This window comes from Lissotriton vulgaris, chromosome 2_1, assembly GCF_964263255.1.
Source record: "Lissotriton vulgaris chromosome 2_1, aLisVul1.2, whole genome shotgun sequence".
Classification (NCBI taxonomy): domain Eukaryota; kingdom Metazoa; phylum Chordata; class Amphibia; order Caudata; family Salamandridae; genus Lissotriton; species Lissotriton vulgaris.
This window is the reverse complement of record NC_141687.1, coordinates 1,018,999,816-1,019,012,064: the sequence shown is the minus strand read 5'-3', so window position 1 is coordinate 1,019,012,064 and position 12,249 is coordinate 1,018,999,816. Positions and strand designations below refer to the sequence as shown.

The 12,249-nt window shown below is 49.0% G+C and overlaps 1 protein-coding gene across 1 annotated transcript in view; it reads left to right on the top strand.

Moving 5' to 3' along the window:
* Positions 1-12,249, top strand: part of PSMD14 (proteasome 26S subunit, non-ATPase 14) — a 532,244-nt gene that overhangs the window by 221,934 nt on the left and 298,061 nt on the right. The window lies entirely within an intron of this gene.

Here is a 12,249-nt window from a genome sequence, read left to right as displayed (position 1 = left end):
AATGCCTTTATATCTTCTTTTTTATCTTGTCACATGTGCTCTGCCAGAGAGAGAGGTCTAAATTCAGCTTATGTCTTCTTATAATTATTTTACTTTCTCTGACTGCAGTGTCAGAAGATTTTGTAAAATGAACTGACTGACAATCGTGCTGTACAAAGAGAGTGCAATGAAAGGCTGTAGAACACACAACATTCAAATAACTTGTAAGTGAACTGTAGAAACATAAAAAAATATATTTCAGTAGTTATGAAAGCACATTTTTTGTAGCTATGAAAAAGGTAGCAAAAAATGTTTTTTAATAGGATAAAAGCAAATCAGAACATTTTATTTGGTGATGTGCAAAGTATTTTTGAGGCTAGAGTTTGTGTAATACGAGTAGGGCTTTAATTGTGTCTGTTCGCATGTCACTAGAATGGGCAAAGACGTGATGAGATATAGTCAAAGTCACTAACCGAAGAAATGGGTAGCTAAAGTGCTGTTTAATCTTAAGCCAGGAATAGAAATGGATGGTTCGGATCCCTCAAGCGGATGCCCTGAGCTGCTAAAAATGCCATCTGGTAGCTGAGCCAATGTAGAAGATTGCAGCCACCTAAAGACATGGAGTCCCTGAGTTTTTTTTAAGCTCATTCTGGCCTTTTTATCACTCCAAAGGAACTTGGAGCAAAGTTTGTCAGTTGTAGAGAACAGAGAAGAAGAAAGACGACTTAGAGTCGTACTAGAAAGGAAGTTGATCAACTGCGTCACCATCATCTTTACGGTCTCCAGTCCTCCCCACCATGAGAGGAGCTTAGGGGACCAGGCAAAGAGGAGATCCTTAATTTGATCAATTGTTTTGTTTTGGTTCAGAGACATTGATTCAGCCAAATTGTTACCGACCCAGATATTGAATTGGGTTTGGTTGCCACCTGTATTGAGACAAGCCTAAACAAGAGGAGGAACATTGAACGCTAAGAGGCATGTCTTCCGTTTTGTTCCGATTTAAAGAATAGCCAGAAAAGCAGGAGAACCTGTTGATTTAATCTAGTATGCCAGGAATGGCCGTATCCGGTTTAGCGGAAAATATTAAAATGTTGTACGCATAAGCAGCAGTTTTAAAGACCATATCTTCAGAATGCATTCCTTCGATGTTTGCCGACATGTTTAACATCAGGATCATGGTGTTGAAAGCCAATAAGAAGAGTAAAGGTGACAGTGGGCAGCCTTGCCAGGTACCCTGTTGAAGTGAAACTGAGGAGAATAGTTCTCCATTGACCCCGATACATGTGATAGGCTTTGGCATATAAGGCCATGACCGTAAGAATGCAGTTGTCCGCAAGGTTACACCTAGTCAGAATTGCTTCCAGAAAAGGTCAAGAACCCTTATTGAACATCTTTAATCTATCCACAACTATAGCCACAGCAGATGGAGCTTGGTGATGTTTTTTCAGTGACATATCAGAACATCCGGATGTTATTACTTGCAAACCTGCCATGGACCAAGCCTGTCTGAGAACTGTTAATTAGCTTTGTTATCAAGGGGCAAGGTGGGACACTGATATCTTAGCATCCATTTTGACTTAAATATTTCTTATGGAAATCGGCCTAAAGATTTTTGGGTCGAAGGGATTGTTCCCTTCTTTTGTAATCGCAACATAGTGGACTCCGCAGCAGTACCAGATGCTGAACCTGTGGAGGCAAAGTTATTCAGCACCTTCTCTAGCAGGCTTTTTTTAACGGGGCCAGATTTTTTGGAAAACTAATAGGGAGGTCGTCTGGACCCGGGCCTTGCCGTGTGAGTTAAGCTTAATCACCTGCTGGATCCCGCTCTGTTCTATAGGTTCATTCTGCCTGCTGTTTTTTTTTTTTAATTTTTTGAAAACCTTTATTGTGCATGAATAAGAGGACAAATACGGGTCTACAACCGTCAGGCCGACCACGATACTTTGTTAGCACAGGTGCAAGCATTACATTCCCCAGCAGCAACAGGTAAAATGTCAACAATCAACGTGCGTTACATTGGGAAAAGTCACATCGCCGGGGAAGAGGAGAATTGAAGGTTAATTTTTTTTAAGGTTTTTTATGCGTTTTCATCATAAGATAAGTCAGTGAAGAGTAAGAACTAAGAAGATTCGAGTCCGCACTATGGCTTCACGACATGGGCAAGCGGCATTATAGCTAAAACAACAGTAGAAGTAAGCGATTAGAACAAAATGGCGGTGCAAAACAACAGCAAGTCTTCATCCAGTATTTACGCACCCCCTGCAGTGCCGCCCCCTCCCTGTCAATCCCAACCCGGACCCAGAATCGAACCAGATTAAGAAAGCGCAGAAAACAGAAAAATAAGGCCCATAGAACTAAGGAATACCAAATTACCCCCCCACCCTGTACCATTGTGGAGGCTACGGCCCCGCCCCCCCCCTCCGCCCCCCCAACAAAGTGCCTGTCGCCCTCTAAAGAACCCGAAATATAGACAAGAAAGGAAGAAGGAGGAGAATGAAAGAAGAAAAATAACTCTGAATATAGGGAGCGATTAAAGAATAAACTAGTCTACGACTCCCAGGGAAAGAAAGTGGGGAGGAGCCCACCCAACCTCAGAGCTCCCGAACTCCCCAGCCGCAAATAGCTCCCACACCGTGCATATCAATAAAATAGGGACATAGTGGACTCGGAGGGTCAGGATCGATAACTCCCAGGACCCCAGGCCAACTTAAAACCACCCCACCATCAGCAAGAATAGACATAAGGCAAATCAATTACAATATAAAATAAGAGAAAGCAGGATATGCCACATTGCAATAACATATCAAGAATGAGGTGCAATCCGGGTCGTCGCCAGCCAAGCAATCAGTACAAACGAGGAGGTCACCTTCATCCCTGCCCCGAACGCTGAAAACCCTCCAAGTATGTCCACCACTGCAAGCCTCTCTCGATCAGGACAAAGGAGCAAGATGGCCGCCCCCGACAACAAAGAAGCAGAGGAGGAAGGGACGAAAGTCTCAAGTCCATAACCAGTACAGTGGCAATAGGGACGGATTTCACCTTCGTAACAGGATAATACACACTCTGCCCGGTCAGAAAAGGAGCACTAGGGGCAGAAGTGTCCGAAGGGGCCAGCAACTGAGGGGCCGGGAAGCGGGCCCCCGGGAACGAGTGCACGGGCAGAGTCACAATAGCTGGGGTGGAGGGAGACTTTGTATCCACAGTCTCTTCAGCAGAGAAACGCACAACAATGTTACCAGGGACAGGCAGCTCCCTCGCCGTCCCACTCGATAACAATGTATCACACTCTGGGGTGGGTAGAAGTACCAGGGGGTCGGCAGGACCCGGTCGCTTTGCTGCAAGCGCAGCCGCATCGATCTTCCATGTCAGCTCACGGACGTTTCTCTGACATGCTGCCCGCAGATCGTCAAGGGCAGCCAGGACATCAGCGTAGGTCCAATCCTCCTGCATTATCGGGCAGGTCATAGTACGCGGTGAAATCCTCGGTGTGGTCCCCCGCTCAAGGATACGCAGGGCAGCATATAGTGAGGATCACCGAGCAGCCCGCACTCAGCCCGGGAGCCAGGAGGCGCCACAAGATGGAGTCTCACAGTCATAAAGCAGCGTAGCGTAGAGAAGCGCCGCCTGAAATGCCGGCAACACAGGGGAGAACCTCTCCCTCAAAGGGGGACCAGCGTAGAGGAAGGGGTCAGTCTCAGCAGCCCTGTGAGCAACGTGCCACCCGCAGTCTGTATCACCTCCTCAGCCACCTCACCGGTAACGTCCAGCAATGCTCAGCGACGGGGATCGGCGAGGGCTTCAGGGACCGCAGCGGAGGTCAGCATACGCCACGGGTATCGCACCAAATCCGCCGGCGGGGACCTTGAAGAAACGCCATCCACATCAGCGCATTAGCGTCTCCGTTTCAGCGCGTCGTAGGAGCAAACAAATATCAGGATAGTCTTGTAAAGGCAGACGGCTTGCGGAGCCGGGAGCTCACACGTCCGTCCCGTCCGCCATCTTGGCTCCTCCCTGCCTGCTGTTTTAATCAGAAGAAAGAACTTTTAACAGTATGGATTGAAGAAATGTTCTACATATATAATTTCTGGGAGTGGCTACTGACGGGGAATATAAGTTGGTGCAGAATGTCTGGAAAACATTAAGGATGTCAGTTGTTCTTGTTTTGAGAGATCCTAAAGGGTCTTTAATATTGGAAACCAGTGAAGAATTCTTGAATTTTAAATCGGCAGCTAATGTTTTTCTGTCTTTATTTAGGTAAAACAGTTTCATCTCTTTCCATGTCTGAACCCACAAATATGTGTGCTTATTCACAATATATTATATTTCGGTTTCTTTAATTGAGTCAGGGCAGAAGGATATTTCGACCCACAGAGCTGAATTTCTTGGAATTTGATGTCTGCCTCTAATTTGTCTATAGTGGATCTTATTTATTTGTTTTTCTTAAACATCCGGCTTATCACTTGCCCTCAGAAAAAAAACCTTTAGAGGTGTCCCAAAGGGTGACTGGAGAAGCGAATGAGGAAGTGTTGTCTTCTAGGATCAATGCCAATTCTTGGTTTAGTTCCCAGACATCATCTTCGTTCTCTAGAATTTTAGAATTTATTCTCCACAACCGATTCCTGAGAGAGATCAAGATAGCTGCATGATCGTAAATAGTGATGTGTTCAATGGTAGCAGATAGTGTGTCTTGTAACAGTGCATTATAAACTAAATTGTAGTCCATTCTAGAGAAACAATTTCAGGAGGAGAGAAGAAGGTGAGGTCATTACCAATGGGGTTATGAAGCCTTCACACATCTGCCAAAGCATGTGCCGTGCATAGTGAACACATTGCTTCATGGGCCTTTGGGGTTCTCTACTTAAAGGCAGAGTGTCTATCCAAAATAGTATCTATTGTAGGTTAAAATCTCCCCCCAGAATGATGCAGGCATTTGTGTCAAGCAGGGCCATTTTGGCAACCCAATTTCTCCAAAACGCAGCATCATCTACCGTTGGTGCGAATGTGTTTATTGCAAACACTTCGAGTCACCCACTTGAGTTTGAGTAATTTGCTATCTGCCACAATTGTCATGCTCTGACGTTATGATTGAAAGACCTGAATTCCAAGATAAAAGTGTAACAACCCCAATCTTTGACAAAGCTGGGGAACATGAAATGTCATGCACCCCGCCATTGTGCATAGAGTGCCGCTTTGTCAGGTTCTCATCTCCTTTAAAAACACAATGTCCCCTTTCAAAGAATGTCAATAGTCAGAAGCCTGGATGTTTAAGCCCTTTTGTATTTAATGAAACTACTTTCAGTGTAGACATAGGTCCAACAAATAATGCCATAATGAGCTGCTGGATGTAAGGAGCAATAGTAGTCTATCTAGCAACCAGCAGTCTCTAATGGGCGAAACATGGCTCTGAAAGAGCTAAAGTTATAAGAATAGAGGAAAGAAAGAAAAGAGTAGACCAAAAACGAGATAACAAAAGGGGTGAAAACGTTTGGACTAGGTAGTGGGACACACTGGAAAAAACAGCCATGGAAAAAACCTTGTCTGAAACATTAGCCATCCAAAATCAAGTCTAAGTCATTCCTTTATGGGGCGGAGCTATGGGGACATGCATACATAGATGCACTAACCATTACTGAAAATAAATGTTATGGTAAATTGGCATCTCTCCCTGATTGTACCCCTCTGGTACCACTTTTTCAGACCTGGGTGAAAGAAGCATATATGACAAAGCTAGACTTTGTCCCTTGTTATACTGGAGGCATTTATGGTCTACTCCAGAACTTGCACATTTTACTTCTGCCCTCCAGTATGTCATTTCTACTGGTCACTCTGTCAAAATCCCCTGGCTATTGCACATCGAAGAGCTATTGCACCTTATCGGGGTTCCTGAGCTCTGGATGAATGTAGGCATTACACTCTTTCCATAAATTGGCCCTGAAGAAGCTTTACTCAGCAGCGATTGAGGCCAAAGTTTTAAGTAGATCTGAACCTTCCTAGAACATCACATGAATTTCTGAATTTTAAAGATCAGTTAGGCTAAGAGTCATATTGAGATCAAGTGACTGCTCCCAGTGACAGAAAGCTTTATTTCCAATTTAGAGCGGGTTCTTTCCCTCGGAGGGTGTTCACGAAGGGCTGGTCCTAAGGGGCTAGCAGTTGTTGCCCTCTATGCTCAAACCATGTTGCATGTCTTATTTGCTTTTCCCGCCTATGCACGTCCCCGCAAGTATTGGTTAGCCCCTGCTTGCAGGCGCTTACGCCAGCGTTGCAAGTTAGCCGCTCTCTGTAATTTTAGTGCGGATTGTTGGCTTTCTTTTGCTATCTCTGTCGCTAAGTTCCTTGGGGCCATGTGGATATTGCACAGAAAGCTTGTATCTCCTTCATAATGCTGTTGACATCCTTCTTTCAATGTAGTTGGCCCCTAAACGTAATAATGTTTTTCTATCCTATATAATCTTATATTAATGTTTTTGTAACAATCTTTTTATCATCACTGGAGATATATTCATCATAATTAAATTGTACCTTAATTTTTGCTTGTTTTACTATACCTCTTGTGTATTATTTATGTGCTTTTATGGTCTTTGTGGCCGTAATAGAGGTATTTTTGATTTTAATAACTAAGTGGTGTATATCTTGACTACTTGTAGTCCTAGTATGACTGCTTCTCAGTGTCTTTTCCACCAGTGACATGGTAAGAAAGAGTATTCTTCCTCTTTGCCCCCCAAGCATACACTTCCTCTTTACCTCAGAAAAGCAAACACTCTGAACACTTTCAAAAAATCACTTTAACTGCCTGGGATGATGTGTGGTCCCTGGAACCCCATTTCCTGGGGTACAGTGTATTTCTTTTAGGGGAGGGGGATATGTGGCTTCCCTCCCCGGGCCTGTTTTGGCTCTGGGTACCCCGTTCCCTGTGTTCCAGCTCTGTAATCATGGGGGAGGAGGGCATGCAGCCCCCCCCCCCCCCCCCCTTCCCTGGCAGATTTCAACACCGGGGACCCCATCTCCCAATGCATGGCCATATAGTAAACAGCACCCTCTCCCCTGGCCGATTTATGTCCACGGGACCCATCACCCGGGGCCCAGCCAATCTTTAAAGGGGAAGGGTGGCATGCAGCCCCATTTCCCAGGCTGATTACGGCCCAGGGCCCCGTGACCTGACCCCAGGTCACTCCCCACGATGCTCGACCCCTCTAGGTCCAGAGTGCTGACGAGGGTTCGCCACTGGTGTGCCCCAGGTTTTTTTCTTTGCATTCCTTCCCCCCCCCCCACTGTGATTTTGTTGTTGCTCTCCTGTTTATTAATATTGTCTTTGTGGTTTGTGGTTTCTTAGGCGCTCCTCGTGCACCCCTGCCCTCTGTGCCGCTCCCCGCTTCCCGCTGCTGCTCCCCCGCAGCCCGCCCCCTTTTTCCTTTCTCTACCCCGTGCCCTCGCCCATTGGCCGTCCCGCTCAGCCTCCCAGCTGCTCCTCCCTCCCACTTCGCCTTTTATGGAGATCGCGCAGCGGGCGCGCCAAAGGCACGCCCATCTGCGCCTGGACCGCGCCCAGCGCCGGAACCCCTGGACCCCGCGCCACCTGCAACGCCAGACTGCTCTAAGACTCCAGCACCCTCCAAGCACTCAACACCGAACGAGACCACCCCTGCTACCGAGCCACCCCGAAGCGCACCCAAGGGCCCTTCGCCTGCCGGAACTGCAGATTCACCAGCATCCAGCCCACCAAACCACCAACCAGAGAACCTAATCACCTCTGCTGCATCCTCCTCAACACTCGCTCCGCTCACAAATACGCCATCGAACTCTGGGACCTCCTAGACTCCACCGCTCCCGACGTCGACTTCCTGATGATACCTGGCTGAACGCCACCTCAGCACCAGACATTGCCATAGCCATCCCCCATGGCTACAAGATCTCCCGCAGAAACCGCACCAACGGATTGGGAGGGGGAATCGCCATCATCCACAAGGACACCCTCAGAGTCTCGACAAACACCGACGACACCCTCACCACCGCCAAGCACATGCACTTCCAGATCCACACCGACCCCAACACCACCCTCAGAGGAACACTCGTCTACAGACCACGAGCACAGTTCAGCTACACCATCGCTGACCTCGTCCGCACAGACGCCCTCGCCTCCACGGACTACATCCTCCTCGGGGACCTGAACTTCCACCTCAAGAACAACAACAACGCCAACTCCACCGTCCTGATCAACAACCTCGCCAACCTTGGACTCAAACAACTCGTTTCTGCACCCACCCACGCCGCCGGACACACACTGGACCCCATCTTCTCCACCAGCCCCCACGTCTCCTTCAACCACACCACCGAGCCCCACTGGACCGACCATAGATGCGTCCACTTCACCTTCAGGAAACCCACCACACACCACCGCACCCAACAGCTGCCACGCCGCTGCTGGGGCAAGATCACCAAGGACCAACTGACTACCACCCTCGCCCTGAGACCACCCGCCGACCCCACCGACCCAGACACCACTGCGACCAACCTCAAACAGTGGATCAACGACTGCGCCGACACCCTCGCCCCTCTCAAGACCTTCACAACCAACCACACCAACAAGAAAGCCGCCTGGGTCACCGAAGACCTCCGGATCTCCAGGCGCACCTGTCGGAAGCTGGAGAAGAAATGGCTCCACGACAAAACACCAGACAGCCACACAGCCCACAAGAGCGCCACCCGCAGACACCACCAACTCATCAGGACCGCCTAGAGGAACGCCTTCAAGGACCGCTTCGACAACAACGCACACAATACCAAAAAGCTCTTCAGCATCGTGAAAGAACTCTCCAACCCCAGCTCCAACACCATCGACATCCCACCATCACAAGACCTGTGCGACTCCCTGGCCGCCTTCTTTCACAGCAAGATCACCGACATCCACAACAGCTTCAACTCCGACACCCCTGCACCCACCACCGAGTCCACCACCCTTGCGACCACCACCCGCACCAGCCGCCTGACCGCCTGGTCCAACGTCAGCGACTAAGATACCATCAAAATCATAAACTCCATCCCCTCCGGATCCCCATCTGACCCCTGCCCTCACCATGTCTTCAACAAAGCCAGCACAACCATCGCGCCCCACCTCCGAAAAACAATCAACAGTTCCTTTGAGACAGCAACTTTCTTGGAAAGCTGGAAGCACGCCGAGATCAACGCCCTTCTGAAGAAGCCCAAGGCGGACCCAAGGACCTCAAGAACTTCCGTCCCTTCTCCCTGCTCCCATTCCCGCTTAAAGTGAAAGAGAAAATTGTCAACAAACAGCTAACCCGCTACCTCGAAGACAACAACATCCTGGACCCCTCCCAATCCGGTTTTCGCAGCAACCACAGCACCGAGACCGCCCTCATTGCCGCCACTGACGACATCAGGATCCTGATGGACAAAGGAGAGACAGCCGCCCTCATCCTCCTGGACCTATCAGCAGCCTTTGACACAGTCTGCCACCGTACCCTATCAGCACGCCTCCATGACGCCGTAATTCAAGAGAAGGCCCTGGCCTGGACCACATCCTTCCTCTCCGGTAGAACCCAGAGCGTCCACCTCCCACCCTTACGCTCGAAATCCACCGAGATCATCTGCGGCGTGCCACAGGGATCCTCCCTCAGCCCGACGCTGTTCAATATCTACATGGCACCGCTCGCCCACGTCGCTCGACAACACAACCTCAACATCATCTCCTACGCTGACGACACCCAGCTGATCATATCCCTCACAGAAGACCCCCACACTGCCAAAGCCAATCTCCACAGAGGAATGAAGGCCGTAGCCGACTGGATGAAGGACAGCAGATTAAAGCTGAACTCAGAAAAGACGGAGGTCCTCATTCTCGGACCCACCCCATCAGCCTGGGACGACTCTTGGTGGCCCACATCGCTAGGCACAGCCCCGGAACCCACAGACCACGCACGCAACCTGGGAGTCATCCTCAACGCCACCCTCTCCATGACCAGGCAAGTCAACGCCGTCTTCGCGTCCTGCTTCAACACCCTCCGCATGCTCCGCAGGATCTTGAAATGGATCCCTCCCAACACGAGGAAAACTGTCACCCAGGCCCTCATCACCAGCAGACTCGACTACGGGAACGCCCTCTACACAGGAACAACAACCAAGCTCCTTAGATGACTTTAACGAATCCAGAACGCCTCGGCAAGACTGATCCTCGACGCCCCCCGATGCAGCCACATCACACACCACCTGAGAGGCCTGCACTGGCTCCCCGTCAACAAGAGGATCACCTTCAAATTCCTCATCCACGTACACCAAGCCCTACACAACACCAGACCCACATACCTCAACAACCGTCTCATCTTCCACACCCCCACCCAAAACCTCCGCTCAGCCAACCTCGCCCTCGCTACAGTTCCTCGTATCCGGAAAACCACTGCCGCCAAAACCTGGAACACTGTCCCCACCATCTACGACAGACTCCGGACCTGCTGGCCTTCAGAAGACTCCTCAAGACCTGGCTCTTCGACCAGTAACGGCCCCTCTCCCCCCCAGCGCCTTGAGACCCTCACGGGTATGTAGCGCGCTTTATAAATGTAGTGATTGATTGATTGATCCCCTGGGGCCTGGACAGTTATTAAAGGGGGGCCTGGCGCATCCCCACTTCCCCATTACTAATGACCCCCAGGGGACAGTGACCCTGTCCCCTGAGGGACAGGGTCACTGGGGCTACCGGGGGTGAAATCGACCCAGGGACAGGGGCTGCCTGCTCCCCACCCCTCTTTGCTTTGGCATGGCCCCAGAGGATGGGGGCTCAGGGCCTGAAATCATCCCAGGAGGCGGGCCCGCATGCCCCCTCCCACATAACTTTAAGGCCAGGCCCCAGAGGATGGGGTTCCTGGGGCCAATATCAGCCCGAAAGGGGGACCACGCACCCCCTTCCCACTTAATTTTAAGACCAGGCCCCGGGGGATCGGGTCCCCAGGGCTGAAATCGGACCGGGGGACGCCATGAGTGCCTCCTCCCCTTATGAATATTGACTCTGCCTCGGGGATGGGGTCTCAGGGGCCAATATAGGCCTAGAGATGTGGGCATGCGCACCCCATCCCCAATTATACTTATTATTCCTCCTCCCCTCCCTCCCTTAGACCTAGTAATCCCGGGGGGGGGGGGGGGGGGGGGGAAGGGGGAGAAGAGAGGGAGACAGGGGGGGACAAAAAAACACTTAAAAAGCCTGCTGTAAAATAAAAATCTTTTTTGCCCCCAGGCAGTGGTCAGGGTATTCCTACTCGCCCCCCGTTCGTTTTTTTTTACTCTAGCTGAATCCAGACTTCCAAGATAGATCCCTAAATATACATAAATCTTTTTTCTTAATGAACTCCAAAACTACTGAACGGATTTACTCTAAATTCCAAAAAAGCCTCTTTCTGAACCAATATCTACCATTCTGTGAAATTTGGTGTCATTCGTTCAGCAGTTCGGGCTGTAGTAGTGTCTAAAATTACTATGGGAAATTGCATGGGGAAAAAGCATTTTGGGACCCACCAATTTTTCTCGCCCCTTGCTTGACCAATCACCCCGAAATTTCCAGACCAAAGCTGAAGTGAGCGGCCAACTAATTTTTAGAATTTCGTGAAGATTAATTAAATGACATCAAAAACACTTTTCCTATGGAAACTAGGTCCTAACTATAATGGAAATGCTAATGGGAATTTGGCAGAACTGGCTAGCTCTTACCAGTGACAATGATAGAAGTTCAAATTAATCTTATCTAATCGGTTGTAACTCATTACCTCCAGATTTTGATCCTCTGTACCATGCGTCCCTTATTAAGGGATTTTTACCCAAGAAATGTAACTGAGACTACTGGTATACATATTCTAATCCCAAAACAACAATCACTTAGCTTTCATGATTTTAAATGGTTGAATGATTTTGCTCGTCAGAGACTGACATCTCTCAGATGTTTATAACAATGAGACACATTGTTTGGGTCTCCCGGTGTGATGCAGTTCATTGAATTTGGCATTATAATTAAGTGTGACGGTTGGCGGATGACTAACAAACTCAGTTGAATAGTGAGAGGAAAACTTGTCCTTATATTCCGTAGAATTGCTAGTAGGATGTGTTTTTCTCTTCGTGATAATTTCTAAACAATGAATTCCAGCCCCCAGAAAATCCATTATTTGGTCATCAAGAGCATTTGCATGAATGCTTTTGTTATGTGAAAGAAAAATGTATGTAAACTTATGTAATCACCTATGTGATTTGGTATATCACATACATGCTTCTTAC